At 34.3% G+C, this 25,968-nt stretch overlaps 1 long non-coding RNA gene across 1 annotated transcript in view; it reads left to right on the top strand.

Moving 5' to 3' along the window:
• The window catches only part of LOC140712096 (uncharacterized), a 244,577-nt gene that overhangs the window by 202,354 nt on the left and 16,255 nt on the right, over positions 1 to 25,968 (top strand). Inside the window, exon 4 of the long non-coding RNA XR_012093546.1 lies at positions 16,879 to 16,975. This is a non-coding gene — a long non-coding RNA (uncharacterized lncRNA). The remainder of the gene's footprint in view (positions 1 to 16,878; positions 16,976 to 25,968) is intronic.

The raw sequence follows: 25,968 nt of genomic DNA on the forward strand, positions 1-25,968 counted from the left end.
TGCTTATTTTCCTGTTTTTCCCTTTGGAAAGGGAATGTCTATCTTATGCATGCCCCACAATTTTATTATGAAAGCACATAACTATTTGATTACACGGGTTCACAGCTATAGAGAAAGTTTGCCTCAAAATAAATTATACCCTGAATCTCACCTATATCTGTTTTCAATGCTATTTAGATGAGACTTTGGACTTTAGACTCCAGAGTTGATGATGGGAAAGTTAAGACTTCTGAGTTTGTTGGGATGAAATAAACATATTGCCTGCAAGATATACATTGGAAGAACAGGAGTGGGATGTTATGGATTGAATAAAAAATGTTTTTGTCTCCCCCAAATTTATATTTTAAAATCCTAGCTCCCAGTATGATGGTATTAGGAGGTGGGGCTTTTGGGAGATAATTAGGTCTTGAGGGTGGAGCCCTCATGAATGGGATTAGCACTCTCATTAAAGAGATTCCAGAGAGCTCTTTCATCTTCTTTTCGCTTTTCGAGATACAATGAGAAATTAGTAGTCTGAGACCTAAAAGAGGGTTCTCACTAGAACTGAACCACACTGGCACTCTGATCTCAGAATTCTAGCCTCCAGCACCGTGAGAAATAAACTTCTATTGTTTGTAAGCCACTCAGTCCATAGCACTTTGCTATTGTAGCCCAAACTGACTAAGAAAACCCCTAATCTATAAATATTAAAATTAGGATTCAAAAGGCTAAAAATAGCTGTGCAATTCACCATAATCAGTAGGTTATGAAAACAGGGTCCTTTTGGACATAGGCGCTTTGAAGAGTAAATAATCAAATAAGCTTCAATTCCACCCTTTAGGTTTAAAATTTCATTCCCAAGTTATGTGAATTTATTCACTAAATTACAGATGTTTTATAATTCCCATCAGATGCTGAAACCTCTTAATTTATTTGAGTCCTTTGAACTTTTATAAATTTCAACGTTATTTATTTCTACAAAGTTCATCTTCATACACTCTTATTCAACCTATCTTTGCTTATTTTCTAAACTTTTACAAGAGAATCCCATTTCTGTTTGACTCTACTTGATTTCAGTTTCTTTGCCTGAGATGTGTTTCCCAGGCAGAGTACTACAGCCTCGATTTTCCAGCTCTAAAAAACACTAGATAACTGGGATGACAGATGACACTTAAGTACCCATGAAGAAAATGTCAAGCTATTCCTTCATTGTTGAAGCTGTTGAAAATTGTTGAAGTTGAAACTAGGAGCTTGGTTTATAGCAAATGCACGTGTTAAAATGTCCCTTTTACATTCCTGGTCTCAGGCACACACTCTGAGTTTGCTGCTTGACAGTCTTCCTTCGAGGGTCCTCAGCAAAACTAGGGAACTCATTGCAGAACAGAGGCTGAGCATGGAGTGCAAGAGAAAGTGCAACAAGGATGGGGAGAGAGTTACACTGTGTCTCTACAGAGGAAGGAGAGAAAACAAAATAGCAATAAATAATCCTTTATGGAAGGAAGATCTTGTTTAAGGACTTCATTTGATTTGCAGTGTAGAAAAAAGAGTAAAAAAAATATACTTGCATTAATAGACCTCCTTCATAAGCATAGTGCCATTGTATATTAAAGAGTTACATTTTCTATGGCACCTTTTGTATTATTGGGAATATAAAGTTTGTATTAGTCTTTGTTATCATACAGAAATAAATTAGACCTGCCTTATGAACATACAGTGACAATGGCCTATCTGATAGAAATACAGTGACTTAAAAAGTCTAATGCCTCTAATATACTGTCCAATAGAGAGAAATTATTTCTCAGGTAGCAATAGTAACAGTAGTCTTAGCAGGGGTAGATGTTGTTATTTCAAGGTTTGGTCTACGAACCCACATTCACATTCCTTGAAAATGATTTTCATTTAGATTTGCCAGTTTTTGGTTTTTTTGTTTGTTTGTTTGTTTGTTTAATTTACAAAAGTGTGTAACACAAGTCAGGGAAGGGTTTTATGTCCTGTCCTGATAGAGATATTGGTGTGTACTAAAATGAGTCTTTGTAGTATTAATAAATGAAACAAGTCGACCCTCTTGATATCAAATAGTTAAGCAGTGATATTGCAATCAATTTATAATAGCACATTGTAAAATATGTTTCTCCAGAATTTCTTCAGAACATTCTTTGGTTGATTTTTTCTAATTCATTTACTATTTCCTAATATATTTTCCATTGAGTATTTCTCCTTTCAAAGTCCAAATATTTTAAAAATTATGTATTTATAAACAATCTTTAAAAGTTCCTCATTAGTCGTGAAATTAATTTTCTAGGATGTAATTGTTAACCAGCATTTACACTCTTTCCATAAACATCCTGGATGATTAAGAGAAAAAAATGGATTATAAATCGGTTTTCAGTGTTTATACATTTAATAACATATGAGAGGTTATATAGCTGGTCTTTAGCTGTTCAGTATCCACTTTTATAATACCATTTTAATATTTAACAAAGAACTAATGCTTAAAAAATATTATTGCATCATTTATATTTTGGTGTTATGGTTAGCTCCAACACTACTCACCTTTCCTCACCCTCAAATGCTTCCTTCAGAACCTACCTATACTCAACTTCTGAATCCTAAAGTACTAATTACCTAATACACAGACCATAGTTTTACTCTCAGATTTTCACTTTATAAGAAATTGCTGCAAATACTAGATTTGTTGATTTATGAAGTTTTGTACATTATTTCAAGGATACATGTTAATATGGTCACAAAAAAACAAAGAACGTATTTTAAAATTATGTTGTATCTGTCCCACAGTACCATACTGTGCCTCAGGAGGTGAGAGCTCAATGAATGTTTTTTAAATAGCCACAATATATTTTTAGCCCACCACATGCTGGTTAGCATTTTTCTACATCAATTCACTTCCCCCAAAGAAACAGAGACTCGTCGATGTAAGAAGCTTATCCAAATGATAAAAATGACAGTTCTACAGAGAAAAACAAAACACTGATTAACAATTTAAAAAATCAGTCATGAAACCAAATACTCCCTTCTTGGTATTAAACAATCTATGTGATCACAGCAACAACAACAACAACAACAACAACAAAAATCAGCTTGGTCCTAGAGATTTTGAAATCCCTGCATCCCAGAAGTTCATTTAGCAGTGCATGTACGTGTCTCATGGGTGCCCTTATACAAAGAAAATACTGAATCAGTTATCTCAGGTCTGTATAATTCAGCCCCATTCATGAAGCTGTGGCCTAAGTTTCCTTCTGCTTTCTTCCTGGACAAAAGTAATTCCTTCAACAGAAGAGAAGCATATTTTCCATTCATTTTTTTCTAAGTATTAGAAAAAAAAAAGTATTGATGCAGCCAAATTGCTACCTAGAACTTTTTTAAATTATAAAAAATATTTTATCTTTAAATTTAAAATGTGTCTTACAATTGGTCATTCATGTAATTATTTTTCTTTTTGTCTTGCTATTGTGAGAACTGAATGTATAGTACTCATTAAAATTCCTCATTTGTCAACCCTATAAAAGAAGTTAATTAATTTTAAATCTAATTTCTGAAATGGAAGAAAGGAGTAGGGCAAAGAATAAGAAAGTAGAAGAAATAGAAGAATAAGAAAGTAATTCTTCCAAAGGCTTAAATCCACAAGACAAAATCATATTTTAATGTAACTTGCTTCTGGCATATTAAAACCCAGAGCCATCAAAATCATGACAGGAAAAAAATGTCACTAAAGAAACTGAGAATATTATTGAAAATTTTATCTGACATTTTATTGATTTGTCATTTGGTTTGGTTTTGATTTTGAGTTTTGTAGTGTTTAGGGTTTTGTTTTATTTTTGCTGTAGGTTGTATTGAAAGAGCCATAGCCACTAATAAGGAGAGGAAAAATAATTTCTGTCTTCTGATTCAGTATTGAGGCAAGTGAAGGAAAAGCAACTACCTTTTTCACTAGGTGACAGGAGAGAGGGACAAGGGAAGGGGTAACTGCCACATATAACTAAAATACACTGAACTAAACCAGCAAAGAACTTTGTAACCCCTGCATCAGGGAGCATTTCATCAACAGAGATAAGTGAGCAGAGCAAAATAGCACTGAGCAATACAACAGCCCATGTGAAAATGAATGGCTAATGAAGAACTCCAGCTTGCAAGCATTCTTCATTCAGGGACAGTGGCACCTGTGCCTATGTGTATAACTGAAAAATTATTCTTACAGCTACACATCATGCTTACTGATTGGTATAAAGTAGTATATAAATAAATTCATATCTACCAGTCTCAAAATAAGTTATCTTTTGATATGACTACAGTACTTACAAGTTGTACATAAGTGCCAACTTACAAAAAAAGAGTTTTTCTCAAGTTTTTAAGAAAACCAAAAATAAAAGTCAACTACACATGTAAACAAAGTTTAAGGGAGCTCTTTTCTTCTACCATTTTTGCTTTAACAAGTGAAACTAATAGTTTTCTCTGTTTTATTAAATTCATACATCGTTATATAATTATATTCATAAATAAACACATAACGGTGATTGTTGTACCTCTGTTTCTCAATTATCAACTCATAAAATGCCAAACAATATTGGCTTGGGCAATCAAAGCCAGCCACTGTTATAAAGCAGGTATCAGCCAACATTTCCTTCTGCTGCACCTATCACATTCTAACATAATATTGGAATTACTTATGTGTTTATTGTGTATTTCTCTTCTTAGAAGGTAATCCCCTAAAGGTCAGGTTTCTTATTTATATTTATTGAGAAGATGGCATTTTCATCTCCTCAAACAGTACCTGTTTTATAAATATTTGTTGAAGAAATATTTAAAAGAATGTCTAAGAAACTTTTGAAGGTTATTTCATAAATATGTCTACCATGACTGGCAGAAGTTCTTATGTGGTCTAATAATCAGTTTTCACACTTCTATAAAGATATTACTTGAGACTGGGTAATTTATAAAGAAAGGAGGTTTACTCACAGTTCTCCATGGTTGGGAGGACTCAGGAAACTTACAATCATAGCAGAAGTTGGGGGAAAAGCAAGTACCTTCTGCACTGGGTGGCAGGAGGGAGGGGCGAGTGCAGGGAAAACTGCCACTTACAAACTATCAGATCTCACGAGAACTCCTCACTATTACAAAAACAGCATGGCGAAAATCACCCCCATGATTCAATCATTCCCCATCAGGTCCCTCCTGGACATGTGGGATTACAATTGAAGATGAGATTTGGTTGGGACAAAAAGCCAAACCATATAATCTAGTTACTTTCTGACTCAATGTTGCTGAAACAGTTAAATTATTAATAATTTCAAATTGCTCCATTCAGCCTTAATTCTTACCTTGTCAAAGAGTAGCCTTTGTGTTGTTCCCCCTAGAAATTTTACAGAGAAAATGACAAATAAAATCATTGAAAAAGTATTTATTGGAAAATACATGATATATAGCAATTAATATTCCTCCTGCAGTGTGGATCTGCTATACAAGCTGGGAGGCCCTATGTCAATACCTAACACATGGTTAGATGCAGCATCATGCATCTTTCCTAAGGTTCTTAAGTTGGCCCCTACACCTGCAATAAAGCTGAAATTGGGGAGTTACTTGTTTTCATAGATATAGCAGTAAATGGCCATTTTCTTTTCAATGTGCATACCCATGAAATTCCATGTTATTGTATTTTTTATTTTATATTAAGTTTTTCATTTTTAATTATTATGGGTATACAGTAGGTGAAAATATATATATATGTATGGGTGTACATGTGATATTCTGATGCAGAAATACTATGTGTAATAATCACATCAGGGTAATTGAGGGTATTCATTATTGCAAGCATTTTGTCATTTCTTTGTGTTAAGAACATTCCAATTTCACTCTTTTCATTATTTCAAAATATATAATAAATTATTGTTGACTGTAGTCATCCTGTTTGCTATCAAATACTGGGTCTTATTCATTGTAACTATATTTTCGTACACATTAATTATCCCCACTTACCCCACTACTCCCCAATAAGCTTCCCAGACTCTGATAACAGTAATTCTACTCTCTATCTCCATGAGTTCAATTGTGCATCAGAAAGATACTATTAAATAACTTATGATATAGATAGGCTTTAATCTGACAACTTAATAAATTAAAGGATATAACAAAATTTTCTGGGTTCTGCTTGGTAAAGTAACAAAACAAAAACAAAAACAACACATACTTACATTTAGGTGTCATCCATCTACTCATTTTTTGAAATCCAAATATGGCAGGTAAACAAAATAAACAACAAACTTGATTTGGGGACAATTGGACTCAAAAGTAATTTTGTTTCTAAAAACTCTCTATATAATTATATTTTCTTCTAAAAAACCTATATACAGTTATTTTAAGGCAATTATTTTATTTAAAAATATAAACATGGTCACCCAATGTCTTAGTCCATTTGGGCTGCTGTAACAAAATATCTTAGACTAGGTAATTTATAAACAACAAACATTTATTTCTCACAGCTCTGGAGGCTGTGAAGTCCAAGATTAAGATGCCAACAGATTTTGTGTCTGGTAAGAAGGTGCATTCTGTTCCATAAGTGGTGCCTTCTTGCTGTGTCCTCACATGGCAGAAGAGGCAAGGTATCTCTCTGGAGCTCTGTCTTCATAACTTAATCACTTCACAAAGGTCTCACTCTTAATACGATCATGTTGGGAATTAGGTGTCAATGTATAAATTTGCAGAGGGACACAAACATTCAGACCGTAGCACTAAAGGGTTATGAAGATTTGTATGTTTCTTACATTGTAAAAACTTTAAAAATAAATCAATAAAAAAGATATCAAGTTAACATAAATTTTCTATGTCAACATTTATTGCTAAGAAAATGTTTCAGATGCATATTCCAATAATCCAAGAGGTTTTATAGTCATGTATTTTTAACTATGCACACAAACATGTATCAGCTGTAGTTCTATAATATGCTAACATTCACTTTCCTGTAAAATAAATTTTGCACACTATATTTTAACATATGACCCTTAAGAGCAAAATTTGACCAGAGACTTGTTTTTTCAACCTTTATGCAGTTTAACTTCAACTTGAAATGGTATTTACATGCAGCAATGTAATCAATTCTATCAACTTCTATTATACTGGAAACAGTTTCAGTGAAATATGCTAGTGTAAATGGATTTCAAGATGTTTATTAAATGCCTCATAAGCTTCTTGGCATTACTAGAATATAATAATAGACTTAAAATGTTTAAGAGCTATGAGTCTACATAACATGAAGTAAAATATTTGCAAATATGGTAAAATCTCACTGAGTTATACACTTCTAATTAAAAATTTCCAACAATTTAAACTCATTGGTATGATGCCTGGGATGTTCTGGCTTCTCACCATAGTTTAATGAAAAAAATACTTACTAAAGAAGAAAGAATTTATATATACAGAATTCTTGACATTATATTACGACTACAAATTTCTTACCATAAGGTTTTTAACACAGTTGTTTAGATCATCTGAAGCACTATTAACATCACCATTACTGTAGAAGTTGAATTAGGGTCTGCTATATACAAACTTAACATCTAATTTAGTAATTAAGCATTTTTTTTTATTTTAAATAAAGGGGTTACATGTACAGATGTGTTACCTGGGTATATTGCACTCAGATAGTGAGCAAAATGCCCAATAGGTAGTTTTTCAACTCTTACTTTCCTCCTTCTCTCCCAACACTAGTAGTTCACAGTGTCTATTATACCTATGTTTATGTCCATGTGTGCTCAAGGTTTAGTTCCTGCTTGTGAGAATATGTGGTATTTGGCTTTCCTGAGTTAGGTCACATAGGATTATGACCTCCATTTGAGTTGCCACAAAGGATATGATTTCATTTTCTATGGCTGCATAGTATTCCATGGCGTATAAGTACCACGTTTCTTTAACCAATCCACCACTTAGGGGCACGTAGCTTGATTTCATATCTTTGCTATTGTGATAGTGCTGTGTTGAATATACAAGTGCATGTATCTTTTTGTTATAATAATCTATTTTTCTTTGGGTAGATGCCCCATAATGGGATCGCTGGGTCAAATGTTAGCTCTGTTTTAAGTTCTTTGAGAAATCTCCAAACTGCTAATGTACATTTCCACTAACAGCATATAAGCATTCCCTTTTCTCTTCAGCCTCACTAGTATCTGCTATTTTGACTTTTTAATAATAGCTGACTGGTGTGATACAGTATCTTACTGTAGTTTTGATTTGCATTTCTCTAATGATTAGTAATGATGAGCATTCTTCCTATGTTTGTTCTTTGCCCACTTTTTAATGGGGTTATTTGCTTTGTGCTTGGTGATTTGGTTAAGTTCCTAATAGATTCTGGATATTATTCCTTTGTCAGATGCATAGTCTGTGAATACTTTCTCCCATTCTGGAGGTTGCATGTTTACCCTATTAGTAGTTTGTTTTATTGGGCAGAAGTTCTTTAATTTAATTAGTTCTTACTTGTCAATATTTGCTATTGTTACAACTTCTTTGCAGACTTAGCCAAAAATGATTTGCCAAGGCTGATGTCAAGAAGGGTATTTCCTAGGTTTTCTGGGATTTTTATAATTTCAGGTCTTACACTTCAATATTTAGTTCATCTTCAGTTAATTTTTGTATATGAGGAAAGGAAGGGGTCCAGTTCAGTCTTCTACACATGGTTAGCCAGTTATTCCTGCATCATTTATTAAACAGAGAATCCTTTCTTCATTGGTTGTTATTGTTAACTTTGTTGAAGATCAGATGATTGCAGATGTGTGACTTTGCTTCTGGTTTCTCTAACATGTCCCTTTGGTCTGTATGTCTGTTTTTGTACCAATACTATGCTGTTTTGGTTAGTGTAACTTTATAATATAATTTGAATTTGGGAAGTGTGATGCTTCCAGTTTTGTTCTTTCTGCTTAGGATTGCTTTGGCTACTTGGGCCCACTTTTGGTTCCATATGAAATTTAGAATACTTTTGCTCTAATTCTGTGAAGAATGATGTTGGTAATTTGATAGGAATCACAATGAATCTGTCAATTTCTTTGGGCAATATGGCCATTTTAACAATACTAATTCTTCCAATTCATGAGCATGCGATGTTTCTTCATTTGTTTTTGTCATCTGTGATTTCTTTCAGTAGGGTTTTGTAGTTCTTGTAGAGATCTTTCACCTCCTTGGTTAGCTGTATTCTTGGATATTTCTTTTTCTTTGTTGCTATTGCAAGTGGGATTTCAATCTTGATTTCACTCTCAGCCTAGACATTGTTTGGGTATAAAAATGCTACTGATTTTCCCACATTGCTTTTGTATCCTAAAACTTTACTAAAGTTGTTTGTCAGTTCTAGGAGCCTTATGGCAGAGTCTTTAGGATTTTTTAGGTATATAATTATATTTTCAATGTATAGAGATATTTTGATTTCTATTGTCAGTGTATAGAGATAGTTGGATTTCTTCTTTTCTTATTTGAATGCCTTTCATTTATTTCTCTAGCCTGATTGCTCTGGGTAGGACTTCCAGTACTATGTTGATTAGCAGTTCTGAGAGTGGGCATCCTTGCCTTGTTCCACTTCTCAAGGGGAATGGTTGCAGCTTTTGTCCATTCAGTATGAAGTTGGCTGTGTGTTTGTCATAGATGGCTTTATGTCTAGTCTGTGTAGGGCATTTATCACAAAGAGATGTTGAATTTTATTGAAAGCTTTTTCTGCATCTATTGAGATAAGCATGTGGTTTTTGCTTTTGATTCCGTTATGTGGTGAATCATATTCATTGATTTGTGTATGTTGAACCAGCCTTGCATGCCAGGAATGAGGTCTACTTGATCAAGGTGTATTAACTTTTTGATACACTGCTGGATTTGGTTTCTAGTATTTTGTTGAGGATTTTTTTTATCTATATTCATTGGGAATATGGCCTGAAGTTTCATTTTTTTCACTGAGTTTCTGCAAGATTTTGGTATTAGGCTGATGCTGGCTTCCTAGAATTAGTTAGGGAGGAGCTTCTCCTATTCAATTTTTTGAAACAGTTTCAGTAGTATTGGTACCAATTCTCTTTTGTACGTTTGGTAGAATTCAGCTGTGAATTGTGTTCCAGGATTTTTTCTAGTTGCTAAGTATTTTTTCATTGCTGATTTGATTTCAGAGTTTGATATTCATCTATTCAGCGTTCAACATCTTCCTGACTTTAATCTTAGGAGATTGTATGCTTCCATAAATTTATTCATTTCCTCTAGATTTTCTTATTTTCATGCATAGAGTTGTTTATATTACACTCTGAGGATCTTTTCTATGTCTGTGGGATCGATTGCAATGCCATCTTTGTCATTTTTGATTGTACTTATTTTGGATTTTTCTATTTTCTCTTTGCTAACCTAGCTAATAGTGGTCTATCAATCTTGTTTATTTCTTTTTGTTTTCTTTTTCTTTTGTTTGTTTTTTTGAAAGACCGAGCATTGATTTCATTGATCTTTTGTATGGACTTTTGCATCTCAATTTCATTTAGTTCTTCTCTAATTTTAGTTATTTCTTTTCTTCTGCTAGTTTTGGGGTTGTTGGGGGTTGGTTTGTTCTTGTTTTTTCGAGTTCCATTAAGCACAAAGTCAGATTGTTAATTTGAGATCTTCCTAGCTTCTTTATGAAAGCACTTAGCATTACAAACTTTCCTCTTAACACTGTTTTAGTTGCATCTCAAATATTTGGTGTGTTGTGTCCCTATTTTCATTAATTTCAAAGTTCTTTTTTATTTCTGCCTTAATTTCAATGTTCATCCAGGAATTATTCAGGAGCAGGTTTTTAATTAACATATATTTGTGTAGTTTTAAGAGATCATCTTCATATTGATTTTTATTTTGAATACATTGTGGTCCAAGGGTGTTCTTAGTATGATTTCATTTTTCTGTAATTTAGGCTTGCATTATGACTGAACATGTCATTGACCTTAGAATATGTTCCATGTGCTAATGAGAAAAATGTATATCCTGTGATTGTTGGGTAGAGTGTTCTGTAGATGTCTATTAGTCCAATTGGTCAAGTGTAGAGTTTAAGTCTGGAGTTTCTTTTCTAGACCTCTGCCCTGATGATCCATCTAATGCTGTCAGCGCATGTCAAAGTCTCCCGCTGTTATTATGTTGTTGTGTAAGTTGTTTCATAGGCCAAGAAGAGCTTGTTTTATGATTTTGAGTACTCTAATGTTGAGTACATGTATATGTAAGTCTTTTTGTTGAATTGTGCCCTTTATAACTATGTAATGTCCTTCTTTGCCTTTCTTAATTTTTTTTTGGTTTTAAATCTGTTTTACCTGATATAATAGCTATTCCTGCTCTTTTGTTTTCTGTTTTCATTGTATATATTTCTCCTTCCCTTTACTTTGAACCTGTCTGTGGACATTGTTACATATGGGAAGGTCTCTTGAAGACAGTGTATGGTTGGGTCTTGTCTTTTTATCCAGCTTGACACTCTATGCCTTTAAAGTGGGACATTTAACCCATGTCATTCAGGGTTTGTATTGAAATGTGAGATTTTGATCCCTTCATGTTGCTACCTGGTTTTTATATAAACTTGATTGTGTGATTGCTTTATAGTGCTTGTGGAATATGTGCTTAATTGTGTTTCTGTGGTAGCCGGTATTGTTCTTTCAATTCCATGTTTAGCAGGTCCTAAGGACCTGTGTATCATAAGGCTGGTCTTAAAATAAATTCTACAAGTGTTTTCTTGTCTGAGAATAATTTTATTTCTTCTTCACTTATTAAGTTTGGTTTGGTGAGATACAAAATTCTTGGTTGGAAATTTTTTTACTTCCAATTACTTAAGGAAGATAAAAATAGGCTCCAAAACTCTCTGGTTTTTAATGTTTCTGCTGAGAGGTCTGCTGCTAGCATGATGGGATTCCCTCTGTACATGACTTGACCCTTCTCTCTAGCTGCTTTTAAGATTTATTATTTTAAAATGTGGTACATATACCTCCATGGAATACTATGAAGCCATGAAAGGAAACGAGGTTGGTCATTTCCAGGGACATGAATGGACCTGGAGGTTATTATGCTTAGCAAACTAATGCAGGAACAGAAAACCAAATACTATATGTTCTCACTTATAAGTGGGAGCTAAATGTTGAGAACACATGGACACATGGGGGAAAAACACACACACTGGGGCCTGTCAGAGGGCAGGGGGTGGGAGAAGGGAGAGGATCAGGATGAATAGTTAACGGATACTGGGCTTAATATCTGGGTGATGGGATGACCCGTGCAGCAAACCACCATGGTACATGTTTACCTGTGTAACAAAACTGCACATCCTGCACATGTACCCCCGAACTTAAAAGTTGGAAATTAAACAAAAACAAAAATATTTACTCTTTTGTGTTGACCTTGGTGAATTTGATGACTGTGTGCCTTCAGTATGGTCATCTTGCATAGGATCTAGCCGGGGTTCTCTGTTTTTCCTGAATTTGCATGTCAACATTTCTAGCAAGATTAGGGAAATTTTTCTGGACTATATCCACAAAAATATATTTTCTGAGTTATTTATTCTTTCTCCTTTTCTCTCAAGAATGCCAATGAATCATAGATCTGATCTGTTTACATAGTCCCATATTTCTCAAAGCTTTTGTTCATTTTTCTTAAGTCTCTTTTTTTTGTTGTTACTTTCTGACTTAGTTGATTCAAACGACTAATGTTCAAGCCCTGAAATTATTTCCTCAGCTTGGCCTATTCTGCTGTTCATACTTTCCATTGTATTATCAAATTCTTGTAGTGAACTTTTCAACCCCAGTTCACTTTGATTCTTTTTTAAAAATGGCTATTTTGTCTTTCAACTCTTGGATTATTTTACTGGATTCCTTGGATTGGGTTTCGCCTTTCTCCTGAATCTCATTGAACTTCCTCATCATTCAGATGCTGAATTCTATATCTGTCATTTCAGTCTTGTCTGACTGGTCAAGAGCCATCACTGGGGAGCTAGTGGACTCATTTGGTGGTATAAAGACACTTTGGCTTTTTGAATTTCCAGAGTTCTTGGGCTGATTTTGTCTCATATGGGAGGGTTAGTGTTCCTTTAAGTAAGATGTTAGCTGAGTATAGACAATTGACTTTGTTTCTGCGTGTTTTCAGATGGTCCAGGCACTTTGCAGGGCCTTGATGGCTGAATTCTTGCCCTTGGCTTCATAGGGAGAGATATTAACAGTGTATTTTTGTTGTGGTAGCTTGTACTGCAATCCGGTAGATGATGCTTAAGAGTCATGGCCAGTAGATAAGTTTTTACTCAGCCATGTGGCTCCTTTTTATTTCCTGGCATTTGCATTCATGCTCTGTAGTGCAGTGGGGAGAGAGGTGATACCCTCACCAAGTCAGCTCCTGGGCAATGGGGGAGCCCCCTCCAATCACTGGCATTGTACCTTCATTTATTTCGTCAAGTATTTGACCCACATCTCTTCCTCAGGCAGAGGCATTTTCTGGGCCAGCCCTGAGAGGAAGGCATGCCCCACTCCCATGGCAGACTGCACAATCCTGAGACTCAGCTTTCCCAGTGCTCTTACAGTACGGCTTCTCTTCTGCTTAAGCACTGTTCATAAACCTCAGCTTGGCAATTCCAAGCTACCACCACAGCCTTGGGGATAGCTCAGACTTTTTGTCCCCCTCCTCCCCAGCTTGGGGACAGCAGGAGTAATGACCACTGTGGAAGCAATGTCAGAGAATTTGTCAGTTGCCTCTGGGGTCTCCAGCCTAGAGAAACACGGAACCATGGCTGATTGGAGTATCAACCAAGAGTGCAGAGGCTGTACTACGGGCTCAAGCCAGGGGGATCTGCCTGGTGAAGTGTGGGGGCACAAGGGCTCACAGGGAACACAGTCTGGTCTTCTCTCCTTAGGGTGGCTTGAGTGTGCTGGAGGTACAAGCAAAGCAATCAGTCTCTTTGTTCCTTCCCTAGACTTAGAGGAGCCAGAGCCTATAATGCAGCTGTGGCAATGGCAGAGTGGCTGTTAGTTGTCTCTGGGAGCTCCACCCAGCTGCACTCAGGGCCCAAGCTAGGAGGCCTTGCCTGGTGAAGAGAAGCAGGGGCAGGGACTCAGGACTCATGTGGCAAACAGTCTGGCCACCTTTCTGTATGGCAGCTGCAGTATGCTGGAGACCTGTGACAATTCTCAGCCTCTTTGCTCTCTTCCCAGACTGCAGGCAGTAGTTGTAGGGACCATGGCAGCAGCAATGAAGCAGACCTGTCAGTTACCTTTGGGAGCACCATGCCAGAGAAACTCAGAACTGCCACCAGCCGGAGTGCTTAGGCAGGCGTGGAGTAGCTGCACTGGGGTCCCAGGCCAGTGGGTGTTTCCTGGTGGGGTGCAGCAGAGGTGGGGCATTTAGTCCATCTACTCCTCAGCACCATGAATGCAGCCTCCATACTAGGGGCCCAGGAGAGAGCCTGGTCTCTCTTGTTGGCAGGGCTACCATAGCAGCTGCTGAGGTGCTCAGGGATCCAAGAACCATGGGACCCCGTTGGGGCTTGAGCAGTGGGTTTGCCTAAGCTTCAGGCAGATCTCTATGTCAGTCTAGAGGCCAAGGGCATCAAGGAGGATCTCATATGTTCAGAATTGCAAAGGTCTGTGGCAAAAGTGTAGATTTCCAGGGGCTCTCACTCACTTACCTTTCCCCACAGTAGGGAGCCTTCTCTGGCTCCACGCCAATCCTGGGTGGGCAGCTGTCCTGCCTTGCTCCTGTCTGTGCTCCATGGGTCTCTCCTGCTTCCTTGATGAATCCCAGCATGGCCTCCTGAACAATCCACTTGAAGGTCTGTTTCCTCTCCATGAGAGTTGTACACACTGGCTGCTTCTAAGCCAGCCATATTGTCACATTTTTCCAAAAATAAAGAATTTTAATGGAACACTTTATATAATTCTAAGAAATCTAAAACTCATAGCTGAATCCCTAATATAGAGGCATTGGCTTTCAGTAAGTGTTTAAAGTTAGTATATTCATGATTCATACAAGAATTAATGTTGAGATCATTTTAGTATTCAATGAATTTATAGCCTAGAACTAAAATTACACTCTCCTCTTGCATTATACTAGGTTTTTTTTTTTTTTTTTATTGCTGCTATAACAAATTACCACAAACGTAGTGGCTTAATACAACACACATTTATTCTTTTGTAGCTCTGGAGTTCAGAATTCCAAAATGTGTCTTACAGGACTATGATCAAAGTGTCAGTAGGGTTGGTTCCTTCTGAAGACTCTAGGAGAAAGCTGTTCCTTGACTTTATTCTAGTTTTCTTATTAGCAGTTGCATCACCCCAGCCTCTACTTCCACACTTCCTCTCACTCTCCTGCCTTTCTCTTCCCCTTGTAAGAACTCTTGTAATAACTTTGGAACTATCAAGATCATCTAGCATATAACCCCCCCATCTCAAAATGCTTAATTTATTCATATCTGCAAAATTCCTTTTGCCACTTAACATTACATCATCCCAAATTCTGAGAATAGAGTCATGGATCTTTTGGGGAGGAAGGCTATTGTTCTGAATGCCATATACATGAAAGTGAATTTTATTTTAATTTTAACAAGAACATCATAGTTTTATTTTTAAAAAAAGGATTAGTCTTTTTAATTATACTATTAAACATACTGTCATATTTCAAACTATTTTTTTCCTATCTGACTGTATTTTTTCAGTTTTATTTCTTTCTGATTATTTCAGTTAATATGTAATGTAAATATTATTACCCAATCGATAGCAAAAATAGTAGCTATTTTAAGTTGATATATGACTTCACATATTTTAACTGTGTGCACAATTTTATTGTTTTAGTAATAATGTATCAATTTCTGTATTACTACCTTTTTCAAGGGAAGAAACCTTAATAACTCACCTGAGACTTTTCCTTATCATTTGCAGCCAAATCACAACTTAGCCTCCACTTCAGGTACCCTCTTCTTAACATGTGAACCCCATCTTTAATAGCATAAAAGATGAAGTGAAGTGTTACTGTTATTAAAACATCACAGATAATTTGGTTTGGTTAAAGTAATTTTATACATTGGGTAGTGATTCTTCAAAACTTGACTGTACACTTTGGAGATTTTTTTTCTAATTCAGATAGATATATGATGATGTAATAAACATTCTCCCAGTAGATCTGCAAACAAGAAAATATAAAAGAGAACATAGCTGATTATTTCAGAAGGAGGGGAAAGTAAATGGTTTATCAATAAGTACAGTCTTTGTAGATAAGACATTTAAAATGCAGTGAGATTTTTATTGCTATCCTTAAAAGAAATGGAATGTACCTCTTCTCTTAGTCCCTTGACTCTATCTCGTTCAAATATTATACATGGAAGAGTACACAAAGGACAGAGCTATAAAATTAAGGTGTTTTACTGCTCTTCACAGTTCACTGCTTGCAAGGCAGCATCATTGCTTCTATTAGGGAGGAGAAAGACGATATAAGAAGCAGTCATTCTACTTGTTGTTGATGCAAAGACTCTTTGGGATTATTTAGATTTCTGCAATGCACATTGCTGGAGTCAAATAGACCTCTGGCAAATTAATTAATTAATTCTAAAATGAAATTTAGAATTTGCACACATCCTTCCCAAAATGACATTTGGCTACCACTCAAACAATTATCTGTGAGTGGTGTAAAACTGTGCCTAGTTTAATATCAGTAGTTCATTTTAAAGAAAACTTTATTTTTTCCAGTGGCAACAAGTTTAAAATCTATTATTCCTGATATAAGATTCCTACAATTTTAAGAATTTTAGTCTTTATTAATAGAATCATGTATTTAGCACAACTGATATGTACAAGATATAACATGATACTTGAAACAAATCAATAATATGCTGTATTTGTCATGTCTTATCTGGAATATTATATTTAGTAATAAACCTCTTTTTTCAATCTAAAGTATAAAGAAGTAGATGAAGGCTTAAGCAGGAAACTTTGACAGCTCCAAAGATCTTAATCCTTATAAAGAAGTATTGAAGCTTCAACTTTGCACTCAGGTAATATTTCTTTGTAGAAAAACATTTGAATATTTATAGTTATTGGCATGGCAAACTTATGAAAAAAATAACAATATTAAATTCATATAGCCCTTAGAGTTCAAATGCATTTTAACATCAATTTTCTTTAACCTTTCTTACTTTTCCCAAGGGGAGACAAAGCAGTGATTGTCCTCATGCTCTTTTTTTTTTTTTTTTTTTTTTGAGATGGAGTCTCTCTCTGTCACCCAGGCTAGAGTGCAGTGGCACGATGTAGTAGAGGCGGGGTTTCACTGTGTTAGTCAGGATGGTCTCGATCTCCTGACTTCGTGATCTGCCTGCCTCAGCCTCCCAAAGTACTGGGATTACAGGCTTGAGCCACCGCACCCAGGCCCCTCATGTTCCATATAAGGAAAATAAGCTAAGAGAGATTAAGATTAGGATTAATTTGCATAATATCACACAACAAGGGGGAGACCTATATCTCAAAGGCTGACATTCTTTTTCTGTCATGTGTTCTGTTCATTGGATTACAGTACTCTCTGGAAAATGTAATATTATGGTCAGTATTCAACAATATATGATATGTAAAATGAAATGCAGAGAGTAGAATGGTGGTTATCAAGGGCTGGTGGGGGCTCAAAATGGGGAGATGTCATTCAAATGATGCAAAGTTTCAGTTAAAGAAATAAGTTTTTGGAGTCTACTATACAGCAGGGCACTCATAGTTAACAATGACACATTATATAATTGAAGATTGCTAAGAGTAGGTATTAAATGTTCTCAACACACACACAAAAATGTACATGGGATAATAAATATGTTAATTAGCTTGATTTAATTATTCCACAATATATACATATGACAAAACATTACATTGCATCTATACAATTTTTGTTTTTCAATTTAGAAAATATAAAAATAAAAAATAAAGACACATGTATAAAGCGGATTGCCTACTATGAGGAAGCAGAGTGGAAAAACAAAGTCACTGAAAACGTATCACCTCACCTTCAATCCCCACCCTCCCAATTAGTAGTGGTTTCATCATGTGTGAAATGGTTTTAATACCACCTACTTTACAGGGTGTTTTGAGGAATACATGAGTTACTATGTTGTAAAGTACTTTGCTGTGAGAGCTCTATCAGTGTTAATGAATGTAAAAATTTTTATTATCTGGTTCAAGGAAGACACTCAATAAATATTAGCTGCATAAACTCTCCAACAAGGAGTGTTAATTCAGATGATGAATTAACATGTGTCATGTAGAAAACATTCTAGAAATGCAGAGAGTGAGACAATAGTGAAATTTTGAACAAGCAAACTTCTGAGCTCCTTTGTAAAATTCTACAAATCACTGCTTTGTAGGGAGTCATACAGATATCCTCTCCTAAACCAAGTATGTTCTTTTCCCATAAACTCCCATTCCATATGGGGCTAATCTGTATCCAACTTGCAATTTAATGGAGTGGCTAAATGTGCATGCCACCATAAGCCTCAGTAGATAAGAAGAGAGTTATAGCTATAATTATGTATTTGTGATTTCCTGTTGTAGCAATTTCAATACTACAACAGTATGTTGTAGTATTTATATGAATTTACATGATTTTTTTCTAAATCTTATTTACTGACATATGGAAAACGTGACATCTCTGCAAAGATTTTCCTAAAATACTCAGTTTTGTACTTCATATCATTTCCAAGTTTTCAGACTATGCATTCCATCCTGGTGAAAATCAATTTTCCATATTTGCTTTGGTGTTCGTAGAGAATGAAATTCACAGAAAAAAAATTAAGTTAACATATTTCACTGGTACAATCTAAACCAAGATAAATTAGATGCATCTTTTCCTCTAGGCAGTGGAGCAAAAGCAGACTGTAATTTAGTCACAGTGCATATCTAGAAAAATTTACCATTTGTAAATATGTCATAATATAAGAAAAGGTGGATCTACTATAGTATTTTACAACTTTAATATTGTCTTATGTGTACACAAATTTATGAACTGGATATACTATGTTCTCTGCTAGGTTCACAGTTTTATCTATGCTGCAAATTTATTTCTTTCCATATAAGCTGCAGAATGATTAGGCTAGGCCAACAAAATATAATCATCTACCATGAACTAACTGCAGTTCCCTATTACCATGTTGGCACCTTGAACACTTTGAACAAAGGTTAGAAATTTTTCAAATTGTTTTATTACTTTGTTGAAAAAAGAAAATTAATATCTAAGCTGATGTTAAAGAAAAAGATACCTATAAATTATTGACAATGGAAGATCCCTGTGTAAATCTGCAAATCTATAGGATGCATAAATTAGAATTTTTTCCATTTCCAAAAATAATTTTTGATAGCCGATCAGGACAAAGTAGTTTTCTCCCTTTCTTTGTTTTTCTCACTGCTATTCTTATAATCTTCTATTGTTCATAGTCTTGTTGATTTATTACACACATGTATCTCTTTTTAAACAAATATAATGAGGAATAAATTTTGTATAATAAATTCCATACACTTAAACGTTAAACTTTGACAAATGCAACAGACATATATTCCTTTAAAATCACCACCAAATTTGAGGCACAGAAATCTCCTCTAAGAAGCTCCTTGTTCACCCTGGCTTTCCATTTATCATGCCACCCCTTCCCAGAAAAACATGAACTACTTTTTCACTCGAGATCAATTTTCATTTTCTACAATCTTACATAAAGTTATACAACATACATTCTTTTTATCTGATTCTTCAACTTCAGTGTAACATGATTTTAAGATTCATCATCATAGATGACCTATGTATCAGTAGTTTATTCCATTTTATTGCTGTGAGGTATTTCATTGTACGGATATATCACAATAGCTGTAGCTATTTACCAGCTGATGAGCATTTGTGTTGCTCCCGGTTTTGATATTGGGAAAAAAAAAACCAAAAAAACAAAAAAAAACAAAAAAAAACCTGCTGTGAACATTTGTAAACAAATGCTTGTATAGGCATATTTTTATTTTATAGGGGTAAATGCCTTTGAGTAGAATAGGTGGGTTATATGGCAAGTATATATTTACTTTTATTAGAAACTGTTAAACTATTTCTCATGGTTGTGCTATTTATATCACCATTCATAATGTAACAGGTTTTTAAATTTCTACATTTTTGCTACCTCTGATTTTATCACTCTTTTAAATTTTTGCCACTTCACTATATATGCATCTAATTGTGGTTTATTTTGAATTCCCATGATCATTAATAATTTGAGCATCTTAGTCATTATTAACTCTCTTTATAAAGTGTATTTTCAAATCCTTTGCTCATTTTATTGGATTTGTCTTATTTTTAAGTTGTAAAAGTTTTGTATATACTCTGAATAAAATCTAGTTGTCTACATACATGTTGTTAGTATTTGTTCTAATCTGTGGCTTGCTTTTATATTTTGTTAGTGGTATCTGTCAAAGAGAGAAATATTTTATTTTTGAGAAAGTCCAGGTCCAGCCCACACAGATACTTTCTTACATTTCCTTCCAGGAGTTTTACAGCATTACCCTTCATATTCAGGCAAATGATTTATTTTGAGTTAATTTGTGTATATCAATTTGAAATAAGGTTGATATTTGTTATTTCCATAAGGTTATCCTCCTGTTCCAGTAAATTTTTTTGAAGACTATCCTTTCTCATTAAATTGCCTTATGGTCTTGTCATAAATCAATTGACCATATGCATAGTATGGATCTAATTTTTGAATTTCTTTCTTGATATATATCTTTTCATATATATATATTCTAATATGTATATCAAAAAATATTTTATCGTTATTACCAACAAAATGCTGCAAGCAACAACATAAAATTCACGATGTCCAACAACAAAAAAAGATTACCAAGCATGCAAAAAACAATAAATATATCTATAACTAGGAGACAAATCAATTCATAGAAACAGAGCCAGAAATACATGGAGAAAATTTGAAGACAGCGATCTAAAACTTATAACATAAATATGCTCCTCTTTATGATTGAGAGTGTAGAGGAATACATAAGCATGAGGAAGTGGTAAATGAGATATTTTTAAAAAGAGAGACCCCAAATAGAACTAGATATGGACTAAGAATGTAATAAATGAAAAATATGCAAGATGGGATTAGCAACAGATTAGGCAGTGCAGAAAAAAATGATCACTGAATTCGAAGATAAAACAATCAAAATATTCAAATTGAACCATATAAAAAAAAATGAACATAATATGTGGTAAAATGCTGGTCTAGTGTTTATGTAACTATAGTCCCAGAACGGCGTGGGTGAAGGGGTGAGAGTAGTAAAAAGAAAATATTTAAGACTTAATAGCTGAAAATTTCCCAAATTTGATGAAGAATATAAGCCCACAACTCCTATAAGCTCAACAAACAACAGTCAGGATAACAATTAAAAATGCCTATCTTTCAACAATGAAAGCAAAAGAAAGCCTTATTTATTTCTTTATTTTATTTATTTATTTTTGAGACAGAGTCTCACTTTGTCACCCAAGCTGGAGTGCAGTGGCATGATCTCAGCTCTCTGCAACTTCTGCCTCCTGGGTTCAAGCAATTCTGATGCCTCAGCCTCCCATGTAGCTGGGTCTACAGGCATGCACTACCATGCCTGGCTAATTTTCGTATTTTTCATAGAGACAGGGTTTTGCCATGTTCTCCAGGCCGGTCGTGAACTCCTGACCTCGTGATCTGCACACCTTGGCCTACCAAAGTACTGGCGTTACAGGTGTGAGCCACCATGCCAGGCCAGAAACCCTTTTTAAATCAACATAAATGTAAAGATTTCATTTCATCAGAACTTAACTACAACAAATGTTAAGGGAAGTTCCTGAGGCAGAAGGAAAATTATACCATATAAAAATGTAAAGCTACACAGGAACCGAAGAACAACAAAAATTATAAGAGTGTGGTGAGATGTAAAACAAAGTTTTTCTTGCTTTAATCTCTTTAGAAGTTAACTAACTAGTCATATTAGTGTTGGCAGGAGGCCTCAGTTCCTTGCCACATAGTCCTCTCTATAAGGTTACTTGAGTGTTCTTACAGCTTGGCTGTTCTTCCCACAAAACATGTGATCCAGGAGAGCGTATGTGAGGAAGAAACTGTAATGTCTGGTATAACTTCATCCAAAAGTCATATATACTTTCATTTTCACCACATTCTTGTCATCGTATGTTAGTCACTAAGTCCATGATTTAGGTGAGAAAAATCTTTTGAAAAGAGTAATGTCAAAGAATGTGCGGACATATTTAAAAATCACCACAGGTATGTGAGTGTTTAACAGCTTAAAGTAATAAATATTATTTTTGGTCACCACAATATTCAGAGGCTCGTTTTATTGTGAAAAGAAAACCATTTTGCTTTGGAGAAAGCACACTTTACTCATTTATCACCTAGATATAGTGGGACAGTGAGCCCAGCAGTGCTCCACTCACTTCCTGACTCATGGTAACCTAGGAGATGCCACTGGACACTGAGGAGGTAAAAACTTGATGAGTGACTTCACAGCACCTGCTGTTTTTGTGTATCTGCCATGGGTCTTTTCTGGTAACTTATTGCTCCATTTCAGGGCATACAGTGATCAATTCAGGCGTAGAGACATAAATAATCATAAATAATGCTGAGCAATCACAGACCATCTCTATCCTATGTAGAGCATTGGTTTTCATGTCAGACTCCTTAGGTTGGGATACTGGGTCCGCCACTATGGAGATGGGTAATCTCATTAAATTGCCTATGGCCTTGAAAAAATTACTTAAACTTCTTTGAATTCCAGTTTTCTCATATCTAAAATTGATATTAAAAAAATATAGTACCTGTCTCACTGGGTTGTTATGCATATTAAAAGAGTTAAAACAGGTAGTTATGTATTTATGCTTATATGTGTAATTGTACTTATATTTATAATTATTTATAAATATTCATATATACTTATTTGCATACATATATGTTTACATATATTTATGTGTAGCCCCAGAGAGGATCTGAATCTGTGGCTATTGACATCTGATTTCTTCACCATACAGAAAAAGACTTTTGGAGGAATAAAATCCAACAAAAATAATGAAAATTAAAAGGTAGTAACAATATCATGATTTGAACCACTGAATTCAGATGTGCCTGAATCCATATGTGGACTCCAATATTCAGAAAGCAATAAATTTCCTTTCTTATTGCCTAAGTTAATTTCAAACTTGCATTTGAAAGGATCCTGCGAAATACAGTATGTAAAACTAGTAGCACTGGTCTTAACAGCATGAGTCACCAAGAATGTTGACTTATGTTACCCACAGTCATTATAGTACATACAATTTTAATAAAGGGAAAAACCAAAGATGTTAATTAACTTTGAATGGTAAGTGGTTATCTTAGTATCCAGGTAGGTGAACTGGAATGGAAGAACTGACTTGAAATTCTCACTTACTGGATCATTGTCTAGGAAGATTTGATCTCTGCCCTGAAACAGGAAGGGTAGTTCAGATGAAGTGAGGCCTGATCAATTGCCCAGAGGAAAAAGAAATTATCAAAAAACAAATACCAAAAGTTATACCACAAAGGATAGGGGCAAGAGTAAGTGGATGCTGGTATTAGAGAATCACAAAATATCTTTACCTTCTTTAAAATTTTGTTTAAAAGTTATATGTAATTTTTATCTATTTCAAGGCACTAATAAATTATATTAACCAATTCCCTATCCACTAATTTCTTATCCTGTATACCTCAGTTTTATACCAAAATATTTCTAAAGTTATTTTGATGCAGTAAAGAATTTTAAATACCTAATACCTTAAGTTCGTGATACCTTTTGGTTTATTATTATTTAAGACTATATAGACTGAAACTTGCTATAAAAGATATGACTATTTTCTCTTTGAAATTATGTGTGAATTTGTATATTGTATATGTGTATTGTATATTTAAGTGTATATAGAGACTCATATAATAACGTGTATATTCTCTTAACCAAACAATTTTGTAATATATTCTCTATTTTTTGCTAAAGCTTGTTTTAAAAAGTGATACGACAAGTTACCATTGAGACAATTCATTGTGAAAAAGAAAAGGATAGGAAACAATTGAATAATTATCTTCAATAGAAAACAAAAGTATTATTTACTTTATAGTGCCTAATAAAAGATGTAACATTCATCTGTTCAAACAATGGAAATTAAATGACAACAAGGAAAAGAATATGAATGCTACATTTTTTAACAAAGGAAACATTTTTAAAAATCAATTGCCATAATATTAGCAGCAAATCTTCTCAGTTAATATTCTAACCAGGAACTGAGAAATAATAACTAATACTAATAATGAATAACAAAAAATGAAATCAGACTGACTTTGCAAAGACAGTAACAAATGCCTTTGTTTCCATTGTAATTTATTCAATTAAGTCACATGCAAAATAAAACTAAAATAAACCACTGATAACAAATATAAAGTGTCCAACAACATCTAAAAAATGAGGAATGTTTCAAAATATTGATGTTGAAAAATATTTTGACATCTGGTAAATGATTGATTCAAATTTTTATTATTTGCTCAAACATATAATCTTCATGTAGGAAAAGCTTTCATGTCACAATTTTATCAATATTATTTGTTAGAAGCACACAATCATATCACCAGTTGGTAGCAAGTAGATTGTAAAAATACAAAATTAGAGCTCATAGATATAGCCTGGTACTGCAGTATCCCATTCCTTTGAACATCATGGCAAACTCAGGATAAATATTTGAAAGTAGCAATTTTGTAAATTGAAATAATGCCAATTTTCATGGCTCTGTTTTATTAATACATACTCTAATTACTCTTTATTATCCATGCCATGGGCCATGTTTTGGAATGCCAAGCAACAGAAGTTAGTAGGTTTACTTTGGCCTTAAACAGATTTTGCTTTTGAAAAATTTAATCCAGGAAAGGGATTTAAAGGAAGAAAAAAAAATGACCCATTTCTTCTGAGCTTGAAAAAGGCACATCATGCAGAGGAGACCTGGATGCAACCACAGTGAAGAGTGACTTATATTCATACCACATGCTAATATTTCAGATTTCATTGCTGTCTTTTCACAGTGAAAATAGCCCACACTCTTGGCCTCATGTCGAGTAACACACGTGGTAGTGGGAAGAAGATCTTGAAGCAGATGAACTGCTACATTGCTCATAGCACTCACTCTGTGGGGAAGCTGTGCTCATTTTGAGCTCTGCTATGGATGAAAAGACAAACTGTGGAAAGTCGAAACACACACAAAATTAACCTTGATAGGCCAATAATACAGAAACCAATCAAAAGACAACATATTAGCCTGGATACTAACTCTGATTGATTCACTATGCTTTCTCTAACAAGGCATTTATGCTCCTTGTTAATGTAACTGGTTTGTTCTCTTTTCTCTAAACTTGAATATTTATAAATCTAGTCCCTCTAAAAAAATGTTTTATATCTTTTTTCTCAAGTGTTACATTGACTGTCTCCTATAGGTTTTTATATAATATTTGTTTTCCCCTAGTTCTTCATAATCATTTAGCCTTTGTGTATTATAATTATTATTACCTTTAATCATATTATTTTATCAACAAATAATTGTTCCCTAATATCATTGTTATTAATATTACTATTCTTTCCTAATAAATGATCAGTGTAAAAGAACCATACCAATATATACTAGAATAACAATCCTATTCTTTAAATACCTATGAAAAAGAATTCTACATTCTCATTTCCAAATTTTCACATTCATAAAGTTCTTTCACATTCATAAAGTTATTTCACATTCATGAAGTTCTTCCTTTCATCAAACCTAAACCGTTCCTATTTCAAATTACATCCATTTGCTGTGGGTCATTGAAAATAGGCAACTGTTGATTGTTTTCAGCACAGTGAATATTAAAGATGAAATTGTCAAGGAGCCATTGAAATGTGACATCTTGAATCATGAAGACAGAAGATATCTTGAAAGTTCATTGTCTTATCTTGAAGTCAATATCTAATTAAC

This window comes from Chlorocebus sabaeus, chromosome 7 (assembly GCF_047675955.1).
Source record: "Chlorocebus sabaeus isolate Y175 chromosome 7, mChlSab1.0.hap1, whole genome shotgun sequence".
NCBI lineage: Eukaryota > Metazoa > Chordata > Mammalia > Primates > Cercopithecidae > Chlorocebus > Chlorocebus sabaeus.